Genomic DNA, 15,602 nt, shown 5'->3' on the forward strand with positions numbered 1-15,602 from the left:
GAAGGGGAAGAAAAACCTGTGCATAGATATGATGAATATTTTAACCCCATTCTGTATAATCATGGTACTAGAGTGTGCACCATTAACATTTGGAAATAGAAGCATCCTGATATTAGCATTACCTTAGGCAGCAATCAGTGTGCCGTGCCAGACAACAGCAATATAGCTGAGCAGTAGAGTTGCAATTATTATATTAAGCCTTTTCTTTTATTATCTATTCCAGCTGGCATAGAGGAACATCTTGTTGATTATTGCTATCATCAGTGACAACATTAATGTCAGACTTCATTTTAAAGCGGCAGTTGACATTAAACACAAAAGTTTCCTAGCTAGTATTTTCTTTTCTCCTCCAAGCATCTGGTGGGTAATTCTACAGCAGAGCACCGAGATTTATGAGCTAGAAAAGCACCTATTGGAATCCTGTTCTATAATGAACAGTAACGCCCCAATACTCAAGGCTATTTAACTGGCCAGGAACAGCTTCTGGCTGGTCAAATAGCATATCAGCACCTAAGAGTGGATATTCAGCAGAAGATAGCCGGTTATCTCACGCTGACTGTATCTAGGATTACCATATGGCTCCAGAAAAAGGAGGATGGATTGAGACTTCCGGGTTTTAATTCCATTGAAAGTAATAGAAGTAAAACTTGGATGTCTCAATCCGTCCTCCTAATTTTCTGGTATGATAACCCTAATATATGGTAACCCTAATATATTGCATAACAAAGCCAGTTAGGCATGGATATTCAGTAATTTACAGACTTTGAGAGGGCATATACATATAAGTGTGGGAATTATACAGAGGTTTTTATGCCTATGAGATGGCACTAAAAGGTCTGTGAGGACAGTGCCCTGAGGCTTTTCCTCCTTATTTCAGTTTATCTGCACCAATGATACCATTAATAACTTTATTGAACTGTTTCCAGCTGCCAATTATCCTCTGTAGCTTTTATATTCTAGTGGAAGTGTTTTATGGGCAATATTTTGGAGTTCACAACTTCCACAAACACCCTTACGAATTTCAAGAGAACAAAAAAACTAATTTACAAAAGAGGAGGAAAAGCCTCAGACTCCACCCAGCCACATTTGAGTTTTTAAGTGGACAGGTTATTGGTTAGGAGAAACATCATAGGCAGGAAAACCTCCCCTTCTTCAACCAGTTCAATCTTCAAAACAATGTATAATTGCTTCACTCTTTAAACTAATTCCCCTGGACTTCACTTATAATTCTTTAAATTAACAGTCTTTAACAGGTGTACAATTTTTAGTTTCACAAAATCACTTGAATCAAATTCACATCTTCACAGCCCGCTCGACTGTTCACAACATGTCTTCACAAACCACTCGACTGATCCTGCATTAGCTAACGATGGCCAGCCTTTTATTCAGCTAAACTGGATTTAGTCCTGATGCAGCTACACTTCCCCCTCCCTATTCGGGGTTTCGACATTCGCGGTTTTGATTATTCGTGATTTTTTTCCCCTAGGCCCCCTTCCCGAGAATCACTTGTTGGCAGCCTGCATCGAAAAGAAACGGCCCTGGGACTTGGATCGGGGCAAGGAGGGAGGCAATCGGAGGAGAAGAAAGGTGATCGGAGGAGGAGGGGGGCGATCGGAGGAGGAGGAGGAAGGTGATCGGAAGAGGAGGGGGTGATAGGAGGAGGAGGAGGCGATCGGAGGAGGAGGAAGGCGATCAGAAGAGGAGGGGGCGATAGGAGGAGGAGGAGGCAATCAGAGGTGGAGGAGATGAGCAGCTGCCCCAGGAGCACGGACCTTACCTGGTGGTCTAGCGGTGACACGGGGTAGGAGCGATCTTCCTACACTCCTGCCCCATGCAGAGCCGTACTGTGAGTTCCCATGGTCTCAAGAGACTACAACGGGACCACGGGAACTCACAGCAAGGCTCTGCACGAGACAGGAGTGTAGGAAGATTGCTCCTGCCCCACTTCACCGCTAGACCACCAGGTAAGATCCAGGGGTGAGTCAGAGCCAGCCCAAAAGTTATTTGCAAATTTTTCCTATTCGCGGGCTGGCTCTGCCCCTAACCCCCGTGGATAGGGAGGGAGAAGTGTACAGTGAAACACTGGCTGGCCATTGTTGGCTAAGTCAGGATCAGAGTCAAGCGGTTTGTGAAGACATGTTGTGAACAGTCAAGTTGTGAATTTGATTCAAGTTATTTTGTTAAAGACTGTTGATTTAAAGAATTATAAGTGAAGTCAAGGGCAATTAATTTAAACAGTGAAGCAATTATACATTGTTTTGAAGATTGAACAGGTTGAAGAAGGGGAGGTTTTTCTGCCTATGAGATTTCTCCCAACCAATAACTTGTCCACTTAAAAACTCAACTGTGGCAGATTGGAGTCTGAGGCTTTTCTTCCTCTTTTGAAAATGAGTTTTTTCTTTCTCCTGAAGTTTGTAAGGGTGTTTGACGGAAGTTGTGATTATTTATGTGCCGTTTACCCACAAAGAGTTTTTGGAGTTGTCAAGTAGTAAATATTTTGGAATTCCCATATAAAAATCCTTGTACACAAAACAAAGCAATTTGAACGAGATTTGTGCTGCAACAGATAACCAATGCAACTCCATCAAGATAGATGTAATATGATCTAACTTTTTTTTCCCCTGTCAGCAGTCTGGCTGCTGTATTCTAAACCAACTGAAGCCTCTTCAGACTGTTTTTTTGACAGTATATAGCAGGGGTGCCCAATAGGTCGATCGCGATCGACAGGTAGCTCGCCAAGGCAAAGTGAGTCGATCACCCAGGACTCACTTTGCCTTGGCGATCTATCGGGCCGATCAGTCTTCCTCTCCCCAACGTCAATTCTGCCGTCGGAGAGGAAGTTCGGGCCAGCCAATCGCTGCCTGGCTGGGCGGAACTTCCTCTCCGACGGCATAATTGACGTCAGGGAGAGGAATGCTGGTCGGCCCGAAGCAGGGAGAGCATGGGGCGGCGTCGGCGTCAGCTTTGGGGCCTGATCCATTGGTGGCGGTTTGGGTCCTGTTCACCGATGGCAGCGGCAGTAGCAGTGGCTTGGGGAAGGGCAGGGAGAAAGAAAGAAAGGGGCAGGCAGGGAGACAGAAGGAAAGAAGAGAAACAGAAAAAAAGAAAGGGGGCATGAAGAGAGAAAGAAAGAAAGGTCAGGGAGAGAGGAAGAAAAAGTTGGGGGAGGAAATGAGGTGTGGAGGAGAGGAAGCATACAGGCTGTAAGAAAGATTGGATGCACAGTCAGAAGAAGAAAGTGCAGCCAGAGACAGAGACTCATGAAATCACCAGACAAGGTAGGAAAAATGATTTTATTTTAAATTTAGTGATCAAAATGTGTCTGAATTTATATCTGCTGTATATATTTTACAATATGGTCCCCTTTTACTAAACCGCAATAGTGGTTTTTAGCGCAGGGAGCCTATGAGCGTCGAGAGCAATGCTGGGCATTCAGCGCAGCTCCCTGCGCTAAAAACTGCTATTGTGGTTTAGTAAAAAGGGAGGGAGGTGGGTATTTGTCTATTTTGTATGGTTGTTACTGAGGTGACAGTGCATAGAGTCATCTGCTTTGACCTCTTTGAAAAAACCCCGGAATAGGAATGATAATTAACAATTCTATGCATACAGTGTGCGTTGTGGTTTTTTTGTATTTTATTGTTGGTAGATCATTTTGACTTGGTCATTTTAAAAGTAGCTCACGAGTCAAAAAAGTGTGGGCACCCCTGGTCTATAGTATAAAGAATTGCAATAGTCCAGACTACTAAGGCTTGAAATATTTTTTACCAGTCTGATTCGATAAGAATAGGTCTCAGTTGGTTGTTTAATCTCAGTAGAAACAAACAAGATTTTTCTATGAAGTGAAACACAATAAATTGTCACATTCTTTTTGCTGCTTGTTTGCTTTGCAGATTTGCAAAGGGCCGCAGTGTCAATTCAGTGGTCTTATACTCAAATGGAGATCATTGATAAAAGTAGTAGCTAGCAATGGCTCTCTGTCTTTCTTGCCCTAAGTTGTGGTGGAAAGTTGTCTCAGCGTACTCTGACGTGGGTTTTTCCTGTAACATAGTAACATAGTAGATGACGGCAGATAAAGGCCCGAATGGTGCATCCAGTCTGCCCAACCTGATTCAATTTAAATTTTTTTAATTTTTTCTTCTTAGCTATTTCTGGGCAAGAATCCAAAGCTCTACCCGGTACTGTGCTTGGGTTCCTACTTCCGAAATCTCCGTTAAAACGTACTCCAGCCCATCTACACCCTCCCAGCCATTGAAGCCCTCCCCAGCCCATCCTCCACCAAATGGCCATATACAGACACAGACTGTGCAAATCTGCCCACTAAGGCCATTTTTACCGCAGCAGTAAAATGACCAATTTTCAATTTTTTTTCCCTTTAATGGCCATATGCTAAGGTCACCATTAGTGGGTGACCATTGAAACAAGATTACCGTGGTGGCACTTATTGCCATCTGTTTTGCAGGTGGTAAGGGCTTCCGTGGTAATCTCGCCCTACTCAATTAGCATGTGGTAATATGGAAGCACTGATTAAATGCCCACTCTTTGCCCCCAGACCCAGCAACTCCATGATAAAATTAAATAATATTTTAAGCAGACGGGTAGTGAATGCCAATTGGGAAATGATCGCACTACACTAGCACATGCTGCTAACTTAGGGCCCCTTTTATCAAGCTGCACTCGATGTTTTTAGCATGAGCCCATGCAGTAAATGCTCCACCGCTCATAAAATTCCTATGAGCGTTGGAGCACTTACCTCGCCAGCCCATGCTAAAAATCTCTAGTGTAGCCTCTCCTCCTTTCCAGCATCTCGGCTCCTTCTCTTCATCTCTCCTTCTGCAGCACCTCCCACACATCAGTGGTAATAGGAGACTCAGGGCCACGGCTGGAGGACATCCGCCTATGCACGGATGTCGAGATGATGATTTCATGCATGCATGCATGTGACATCATCGCATCAACGTCTGCGCATTTCCAGATGTCCTCCAGCTGCAGCCCCGAGCTTAGTGTGCCAGCAGCTTAAAAAGTTTGCGACACACTGGGATAGAATAATAAAATGCATGCAAATTAATGTAAAAGTAATAAATATATTTCATTTCTTTTACAAGTTTTATTGCTATTGTCTTGCTGGGAGCCCTTGAAACTAATAGTTCTCCTCCTATGTGCTCACTGTATAGCCAGTAGCCACTTAATACTTAGTGGCATAGCGGGAGTGAGAGGTGCCTGTGGCGGTGGCAACTCTCCCCTGCCCTCATCTCCGCCCCCTCGCTCCTTCCTTGACATTTCTTCCAGTCTTTGGTAACAGGGCCATGTAGGACTTGTGCCTTTCGGATTCTTTAGTTTCCAGGATGATTATTGTAGTATTATATAACAGTAGGCTTCTGCAATGATAGCCCTACATACACAAATGGTAAGTGAATACAGCGCCGTGGAAATCATTTGCAGTGAACGGAATGATTTCCACAGTATCTGTTAGCAATAAAACACGTCAGGCTGTGTGTTGTACTATTATTTGTATGCAGTGTGAGCCTCCTGAGAAGTACAGCATGTTTTGTCATTGCCCAGACAAAATGAGGAGAGGCAGAAGGTCTGATAACACAGGCTTATTCAGGAGCTCCGGGCCTGATCACATTATTTATACACTCGCAGAGGACAAAAAGTCAGAGCTGCTGCAGCAGATGCCAACAAAGGGGCCAATCAACTAACCTGCGAATGCAATAGTGCGTGAAAATGCCAAATAGCTCATATGCAAAACAGCTGTTTTATTGGGTTCTGTTTTCTGAAGGCAACAGCATTAGCAAATTTTATATAAAAATTGCCAAATGAGTTCAAATATCAAGTAAATGAGCTGATCACTGATTCATTTTGAACTATGGGGCTGCTGTTAAATCAGATTATTTTAGCATAAGATCTCACTGTATAAAATGGGATCCAGCTCAAAAAGAACCCCAAGCCCATGTTGATAACTTTCCCTCTATATAACACAAAAAAAATTGCACACAGTCAGGAATTTTCGCAAACCTTAGCTATACCACAGGGAGATGTAGTTACTGTTTTTTTTGTAAATGAACTTCCTTTTTTTTTTATATATTATCTTTATTAGCAATTGCAAAGGAAACATACAACCAGGATCACAACAAGTAGAACAAACAGATCAGACATAGAAACATAGAAACATAGAAGATGACGGCAGAAAAAGGGCTATAGCCCATCAAGTCTGCCCACCGCACTGTCCCTTCCTCTTAAGTCTATACCCAGTGACTATTTATTCAGATTAACTCTCTTAGGGATCCCCTCTTTCCTCCTCTGACCCTCGTAGGGATCCCCTCTTTCCTCCTCTGACCCTCGTAGGGATCCCACATATGTATCCCATTTATTCTTGAAGTCCAACACGCTATTGGCCTCGATCATCTGCGCTGGAAGCTCATTCCAACGGTCAACCACTCTTTCTGTGAAGAAGTACTTCCTTATATCGCAACGAAATTTCCCGCCCCTGAGTTTGAGCGGATGCCCTCTGGTGGCAGAGGGTCCCCTGAGAATGAAGATATCATCTTCCACCTCGATATGTCCTGTGATGTATTTAAATGTCTCAATCATGTCTCCCCTCTCCCTACGTTCTTCTAGAGTGTAAAGCTGTAGTTTGTTTAGTCTCTCCTCGTATGAGAGACCTTTGAGACCCAAGATCCTCCTGGTGGCCATCCGTTGAACCGACTCGATTCTGAGCACATCTTTACGGTAATGAGGTCTCCAGAATTGTACACAGTATTCCAGATGAGGTCTCACCATGGTTCTGTACAATGGCATTATGACTTCAGGCTTCTTGCTGACAAAGCTTCTACTGATACATCCCAACATTTGCCTTGCTTTAGATGAAGCCCTCTCCACTTGATTGGCAATTTTCATGTCTGCACTGATGATTACTCCTAGGTCTCGTTCCGCCGAAGTACTAGTTAAAGTTTCCCCATTCAAGGTGTAGTTTCTGCATGGATTACCGTTACCGAGGTGCATAACCTTACATTTCCCAGCGTTGAAGCTCAGTTGCCAGGTCGAGGACCATCTTTCCAATGTAAGCAGGTCCTGTGTCATACTATCCTGTAAATTACATTCACTTACTGTATTGCATAGTTTAGCATCATCGGCGAATAATGTTATTTTACCCTGAAGCCCCTGAGTCAGATCCCCTATGAATATGTTGAAAAGGAGTGGGCCCAGGACTGAACCCTGCGGTACTCCGCTGGTCACCTCTGATGTTTTAGAGAGGGTACCGTTAACCATTACCCTTTGAAGTCTTCCGCTTAGCCAATCCTTGACCCAAGTAGTGAGTGTTTCTCCTAACCCCATCGATTTCATTTTGCTCAACAGCCTGCGGTGTGGGACGCTATCAAATGCTTTACTGAAATCTAGATACCAACTCTAGAAACCCATGACAGCAAAGGAGTCACAAAACTGTGGAGTGTTTGCTGTCTGCTTGTTGTGGTTTGAGGCCGAGTGCTTGAGGTTTGTGAGTGTCTGCTTGGGGGGGGGGGTTTTGTACTTCAAAAACAAAATGTCAATTGTGTTGGGCATCCGACCATTGGGTTCCTGTTTTGTGACTCCTTTGCTGTCATGAACTTCCTGTCTTAAGGCAAAACCAAAAAATCTGCCTTAATTTTGTCGCTCTACAAACTTCTAGAAATATTTGTACTTTAAGACTCATGGAGGGGCATAATCGAAAGGGATGTCTAAGTCTGTTTGCGTCCAACTCGCAAATTGTCCAAAGTAAAAAAACAGCCTAGGACACATTTTCAAAAAAATGCGTCCAAAATTTTTTTTTGTTTCGAAAATCGTCTTATACATCCTGCCGATCTGATCGTCCAAGCCACTAAATCATCCATCTTTATACCACATTTCCGTCCAACTTTTCATCCAAGTCAAAAACGCCTAGAACAAGCCCTGTTGGATGTGGGAAAGGTCTGCAAAGTGATGGACTGAACACCCAGACATGGCACCTAAATAGTGGGGTACCTTACAGGGCACTGCTGGGAACTTCACAAAAAGGGTGCCATGTCTTCTCCTCACTACAGCTCCCTTATAGGTCATGGTGAGCTCCCCAAACCACCTCCAGAATCCCCTAGACCCACTTATCTACAACCCCGATAGCCCTTATGGCTGCAGGAGCCACTTATATGCCAGTAAAAAAGGGTTTGGGGAGTGCACGTGTTTAAGTATCAATGCAGTGATTACAGGGGCTTATGGGCATGGGTCCTCCTCTCTATGGGTCCCTAACCCACCCCCAAGATGACTTAAGCCGCCTCTGTGCTGGACGACTAGGCTTTCCTATGCCAGGCGGCCAGGTGATGATGGTCTGGAGGCTGAATTTTAAAGGTGTGATTAATATTTTTATGGGGGTGGGGGGGTCTGTTTTATGTGTTTTCAGTGATTATCTGGTGACTTTAGGTGGTTTTTTGTGACTTAGACCATGTTTTACATGGTCTAAGTCACAACGTCCAAGTTCCATCGATCCTGGGCTGTATAACTTTCAGTTATACATGCTGTACGACTAAATCTAAGCCGGCCCACGTCCCGCCTAACTGCCACCCTCAACATTCCTCCCGAAATGCCCCGTTTAGCTTTGGTCGTTCAGCGGCATTATGTAGGCCTAGGTCATCTAGAAATACATCCAAAACCTGTTTTTATTATAGGCACTTGGACATATTTGGGAAATGTTCGTCCAAGTGCTGACTTAGGCCGGTTTTTGGATGCTTTCTCTTTCGATTATGAGCCCCATACTGTAAATATAGGGGGGGGGGGGGGTCAATATGCAGTCTTCTGGTGGTGAGCGTTTTACATACTGCCAATGGCATTATTCCTGGATATTCAAAGCCAGGACCTGTGTGGGCTTCAGCTTTGAACATCCAGTTACTTTAAAGCTGGTTAAAACACAGTTGCTTAAGTCGATATTCAGCACTTAAGTGGCCATGAGTTACTGCATAAAAATAGAATATTATGGTCCCATTTGTGCGGCAAACCTGGCTTCTCGGAATGCCGTTAACATAGCTGGCTTGGTGCTTGGTGCTAACCGCAAATATTCAGCTGCACTTAGTTAAATACTACTGAATATTAATGGCTAGCCTCGACCAAGCAATTTAACCAGTTGGCTTTTTGAATATTGGGCCCAGCATCTTGATTCTTGTCTATTGGCTCCTTTTACGAAGACATGTTAGGGCCTTAACGCGCGTGTGCTGAAATGCCGCGCGCACTAGCTGCTACCGCCTCCTTTTGAGCAGGCAGTAGTTTTTCGGCTAGCGTGTGCTAAAAACGCTAGCCCACCTTCGTAAAAGGAGCCCCATGTCTTTCTCCTGCAATGTGTTGAGAAATTGTATACGATCCAGGCTTTCAAGCAATAGTGGAGCTTCCCCGGCTGCTGTTTGCTGATTTTCGCAGAACCTAGCTGGTGGAAGGTGAAAAAGTGGCATAGTTTTTTTTCTGGGATTTCTAATACCTCTTGGAAACAAGGGATGTACAAGGATGTGGGACCATGCACATAAAGTAATAGGGACAGAAAAAAAAGAGTTGAAAAGTGAGGTCATATACGAAAAGTGCGGTTGCTCATTGGCAGGGCTGTCCTTGCATGAAATTCTGAAAATATTTAATACAAACAGTGAACGAAAATAAAAACTGAGGACTTAAGAAGAGTTCTGCCTAACTTGCTCAGCAGTCTTAAATTGGAGCCTTTGTTCCAACTGAAATCCCTAATATCAGATACAAACGGATGTGCTTGCAAAGCAGTGGGTAAATGCTCTTGATTTTATGTTTTTAAATAAATGGATTATGTTGTATGCTCTTAACGGCCTTCTTCATGAGCAGGCTTGCAAAGCATGGAAGGTTTTTAATTTTTAAATCATTGTTGGAAGACAACCCATAAAAGGCAATGAAAACAGCAGGCAGTCAGCTCTTAAATAAGAGCAAGCTAACAGCAATATTTTAAGGTACTATAGTCAGTTTTTAGTGCTCTTAATATCTTCATGTTATTTTAATCTTTCTTTTGTGTTTTGATGATTTCCAGCCAATTTGCAGATAGGATTCAGCTGTAACAGAGAGATACTTAGGGGCTTTATGTCTTGTTATTCAGCGTATGTATAACAACTGGATGTATTGACAAATATGCTGACTTCTTCATTAGGGATCATATTAAATATTATACAGTAGGTTTGGGAGGATTTGGTGTTTAATAGTTTGTACTTATCAAAGTAATTTTTTAAAACTAAGTGTAACATATCATAAATAGTTATGGGAAAAATTTACATAATTTTTCCAACCGAAATTAGCTGTTAGTCTTTTTCTTGAAAATGAGTCCCCTGTGCTTTTATAACTCCATCTCAGTGACATCCGCTTACTGTATTACCCGCTTATTTCTCAAGGAGGTTTTTGTTCAGTTTTGGCTTTTCACTTCAATCACAATAGTATTCTAGGATTTGTAGTACATAGTAGCAAATACTGGAATTTTAGATTCAGAAGGGAATCCATGATATCATTACAAATATATTTTTAATGTCAAACAAAGAACATTTTATACTATATACAGTATCATGATACCATTTTAATAAGCCAGGCTCATATAGCAGAATTAACATAAGCGACAACAAATGTGGTATCACAAATGGTTACAAGGGCTCTTGAAAAGATCATTTACATTTCCAGTAGGCAGCCTTTATAAGAAGACTTGTGCAATTCAGCATCTCACAAAAGCTCCGACCAAGAAACATCTCTCATTTCTGATTGTTCTGTGATTATGGCATCATCTCATCATTCCCAAATGTTTGTAGATATGCAGTCTATAAACACAGAACAGAAGGACAGAACATCAATCACCCAGGAAAAACCCAATCTGTATAAAATAGGTGCAGTTAGATGTCACCCATAGTATTCAATATGGAGTAATGTGAAGAAAAAGACCTCAGTGACAAAAACAGAACCTTAAGCGTTCAATCCCTTAAGAAAAATCACTAATAGGTGGAAAAGTTATAGTATAGTGGTGCAAAAAGGCACAAAGGAAAACCACGTCTTATATAAAGGGCATTTGGTTAATTGAAATAAAAATTCAGATATCTGGACCCATTCTGCACCCTTACTTAAGGCTGTGACATATTTGTGGCCTACTGCATGTTCCACAAGCCAACACTCAATCACAGGATGCCTGACCCAGAGGTACAAATACTGCCAAGTACTAACAGAAATGAGGAGGAGGAGGAGGCTATGTAACCTGACATCCCCAGAGGCATACCACAGTATATTTGCAGCAAAGAATGAACTCATCCAGACATATTTTTTATGTGTAAATGAACATCCTTTATTGCAAGCGACCCCATGTACTTTGCTTCTTCCTCCAAAATGTGTCTCAGTGCAACAGGATGCCCAGCATCTTAAGAACAAATATTCCTCCACCATTTGTGCGGAGATGTGAAAAGTTGTGTACTGTGCTGTTATGATACCAATGCTTCTTATTTTCCATGTACATCTATGGTAACCCCCCGCCATTCTTTTTTTTTTTTGCCTCTGCCATGGCCATTCATTGGGTAGGTGCCTGCAGGTACATGCTGTGGTACAGAGAATGCAGGGATAATGAGAGCTAGCCTAGATTGGTAGGTTCACTGTTGTCCACTCCAGAGTCCTGCCTGGCCTCCCCCTAGAAGTCAGGGGAAACTAGGCATGTTTGTCTCAAATCACTAGGACCTGACTCAGGGGTGGGGTGAGTTGGACTGAAGATGGGTGGAGAGCATACTAGCACAGAAGTAGATGACAAGAATATCCCCTGTGTTATTTGGTGCACCATCAGTTTGAGGAGCAAGGAGTCAAGGGTGTGGTTCAGGATAGGGAGCTCCATTTCAATGACCCCTAGACTTCCATCAATGCTACTCAGTCTGTCTTCTAGTGTAGCTCTCAGACATTGAACGTCCCCATAGAGGTTGCTGACCTCTGCCCTGAATAGTGCATGTTGCTGCTGGATGTCTCTTTCTAGCATTGAAATTATGTTTTCTTCTGCCCAGGGCTGCTGATGGAGTGCAGTGCTGTATCCTTTGCTTCAACCTCCTCTTGATGTTGGTAGCTGTCCTCTACTGTCTCCTCTGCAAGATCTATCTCATCCTCTACCTCTTCTTCATCAGAAGGCCATCTTCTCCATCTCCTCTACCATAAATATGATTTATTCATCTGCCCTCATGATCTTCCTCTCCAGACTTCTCAGCTGGACATCAGGAGCCACTCCCTGCAGTACTTGGTCTTCCACATTACCAGATGATGATAACTGTTGCCTACCGGACACAAGGATTGGAGTGACCAGCCTCCATTTCCCTGCTGCTTTTATCTCCAGCTGGATGTGCTACTATGGCTTCTGCCGGATAAGCATCAGTGAGACATTTGTAAGGACTGAGCGTGTGATAAAGTAAAGGTCTGCTGCCCAAAGAATGGCCTATTGTAGAGTGGTTTCTAACCAGTAAGTCACAGACATTGCTTGTAGCTGTGTGACATATACTGTAGCACTGGTCTGTAAAACCAGAGTTATAGCGCAATATCTAACTGGACTTGTTTATATCATTACTATGTCTACAAGAGACTGAGCAGCAGTGAGAAACAAACCCTACACCGTGTTGCCATACAGGTATATTAATGCACCCTAGTAACGTCTTGTGAATATGGATATCAGATCAACTGATATAATTCATTCTGCTATGCCAGCTTAACATCTGTGCACATTAGCAATGCTCCCCACAGAGGGAGGGAAGGGTGGCTGAATAAGGGGTGGGGGAATAGCATTATCCTATTGTTCAATTATCATGATGCCACCACTCCATACAGGCTCACAGCCATGGAGGTATGCAATAGTAAGACCTAAGTCTTCTTTGTAACAATCCATGAGGGTTCTCATCCATAGAAGTGGAGGGACTTGTGAATGTTTGGAGGGGCAGAATGAGTGGTACAGATATAGCAGCATATGGGGACAGCACAACCATGTTGCACATGTGCACTATAGAACCTAGCATAGGCCACATTTCACCTGATCTCCTGCATGCCATGCCATTTAAGGTGATCCCTGCAATGGCAGCCTGGTTGCAGGTGACCAGTGCATCCCTCTCAATGGAAGTGAGGAATATGTGGCTGCTAAGGTCTTCCCAATGTTGAACAGTCTCCTTCTTGTAGGCCTTGAGGTTCTCAACATAGCAGTTTTTGATGGAATACAGCACTGAAGTATTGGCATAGAGGTGGATGATGAGGATCTTCCAATGTTCAGCAGATAATCTCTTATTTATGAGACCCAGATTATGTTGCACTGTTATTGGCATAGATGAGAGGGGGGGGGGGAGCTGTTGAGGCATGGCCAATTTCACGTGCTCACTGTAACATCTGTTCCCTATAGCAAAGCTTGCTGTTTCTGCTGTCACACAGCCATGTAATGGTTTTTGAAGTTGTATATAGCAAATAAATATGTCCTTTTGGAACTGATGTTTGGTGTATCTGTCAGTTGGGAGGGGAGGAGAGAGGAGTGTCTTCAGTTGCAATAAGTATGCCACACAGTTTACATGGACTATCCATAACCGATATTGGAGATCAGGGAATGTGGCGAGTGCTGGGATGACAGTGCTGCAATGATTAGAACATAAGAATAGCCATATTAGGTGAAAATAGTGCTCCATCTAGCCCAGTATGCTGCTTCCAATTGTGGTCATTTCAGGTCGCAAGTACCTGGAACAATACCAAATAGCAGTAACATTACATACTATTGATCCTAGGGCAAGCGGTGGCTTCTGCCATGTCTATCTCAATAGCAGCCTGTGCACTTTTCCTCCAAGAAGTTGTCCATACATTTTTTTAAAAACCCAGACATGTTACCCACTGTAACCACATCCTCTGGCAACTATTCACTGAGCCCTGACAACTTTAGTCTTTCCTCATATGAGAGAAGTTCCATCCCCTTTATCATTCTGGTCAATCTTCTTTGAATCTTTTCTAATTCCACTACATCTTTTTTGGAATACAATGACCAGAGTTGCACACAATACTCAGGGTGAGATCGCACCATGGAATGATATAGAGGCATTATAAGGTTTTTGGTCTTATTTCCCATCTCTTTCCTAATATTTCCTAGCATCTTGTTTGCCACCATATACTGGACACATTAGTTTTTACATACCCTATAGACGCACAGTACAAAATATTGCAGAAGTGGAAAATTGACACTTTCAAGTGTACAGTATATGCACGCATGTCAATGTCAGTAGTTTTAATATGTATGCTATACAATATCCAGAGTGAAAATCCATTTTTGTTATTTGTAATTTAACAATTCATCTAAAGACCCTCCCTCTGTACACGTATACAGTATAATCTATAATGCTCCTTCGCATGTCCTCCACTGAATGTCACTTCTCTATCCGGTGCGGGACTCATGCTGCTCCCATTGTGCTGGTATTAATATGGAACTTATGTTCATTCATCCTAAGCCTTATAGATCTGGAAAACCTACCTACATAAACTACTACTACTATTAATTATTTCTATAGCGCTACCAGATGTACAGAGTCACAAAGAGTAAGAAAACAGTCCCTGCTCGAAAGAGCTTACAATCTGAACAGGCAAGACAGACAAACAAGATGTCATGGATACAGTTAAGGAGAACAGTTAATCAGCTGGCTGGATTGGAGGGCAGAGGAGTAGGGTTAAGGATTGAAAGCTATATCAAAAAGGTGGGTTTTCAGTCTGCTTTTAAACAAGGGAAGGGCAGGGGCCTGATGGACAAACTCGGGTAATTTATTCCAGGCATAGGGGGCAGCTAGATGAAAGGAACTGAGTCTGGAATTGGCAGAGGAGGAGAAGGGTAACGTTAAGAGTGACTTATTTGAGGAACGGAATTCTCTGGGAGGTGTATAAGGAGAGAGAAGTGAGGAGAGATATTGAGGGGCAGCAGAATAAACACACTTGTAGGTCAGCAGTAAGATCTTGAACTGTATGCGATGGCAGATAAGGAGCCAGTGAAGTGACTTAAGGAGAGGGGTGACATGAGATCACAAGGCCACAGAATAATATAAAGTTATAACTATCACAAGTAGTAATTTGTATGGCTTTAATTGTAAGTGTATACCATTAATATCTGTCGCTAAATGTTAGGCACACTGATAATGGGTTCCTCTAGTATTCTACATGGAAGCTAAGTGCTGTCATAGAATAGGATTCTACCACACAGTAGCAGTAAACATACATATTATTTTAAACACCAACGCCAATGTCTAGAAAAACAGGCTGGCTGCCATCTTTGAATACTGACTGACAGCAGATGGCCCAGATTCAAAAAAATGGTACTGTTATTGGCGGCCACCTAAAATCAGCTGTCGATTGCGTGTCAATCATGTAATGGCGCCATTTGCAGAATCACAGCTACGTGAAAGGTAGACACCAGAAATGTAGGCCAGGGTTTTAAAGGCCTATATTTCTAGCACTACCTTTCATGAGAATTGCATCTATGGAGGTGCCTTATGACGCCTAATGCCACTTCCGGCGTTAACCATGTCTACAGTGGTATTAGGCATCATAAGGCACCTCTGTAGGTGAGATAACTGTGGTCTTTTTTAAATTAA

The 15,602-nt window shown here is 42.9% G+C and overlaps 1 protein-coding gene across 5 annotated transcripts in view; it reads left to right on the plus strand.

The window, feature by feature from the left end:
* Nucleotides 1-15,602, plus strand: part of LOC117366745 (ephrin type-B receptor 1) — a 908,513-nt gene that overhangs the window by 845,557 nt on the left and 47,354 nt on the right. The window contains exon 17 of one of the 5 annotated variants that reach the window (XM_033958537.1): nt 12,021-13,431. The exons of the other annotated variants lie outside the window; for them this stretch is intronic. The gene's annotated coding sequence lies outside the window, so the exon portion shown is untranslated. Of the gene's footprint in view, nt 1-12,020; nt 13,432-15,602 lie in introns of those variants that run through there. 5 annotated transcript variants of the gene reach the window in all.

This window comes from Geotrypetes seraphini, chromosome 9 (assembly GCF_902459505.1).
Source record: "Geotrypetes seraphini chromosome 9, aGeoSer1.1, whole genome shotgun sequence".
Taxonomy (NCBI): Eukaryota; Metazoa; Chordata; class Amphibia; order Gymnophiona; family Dermophiidae; genus Geotrypetes; species Geotrypetes seraphini.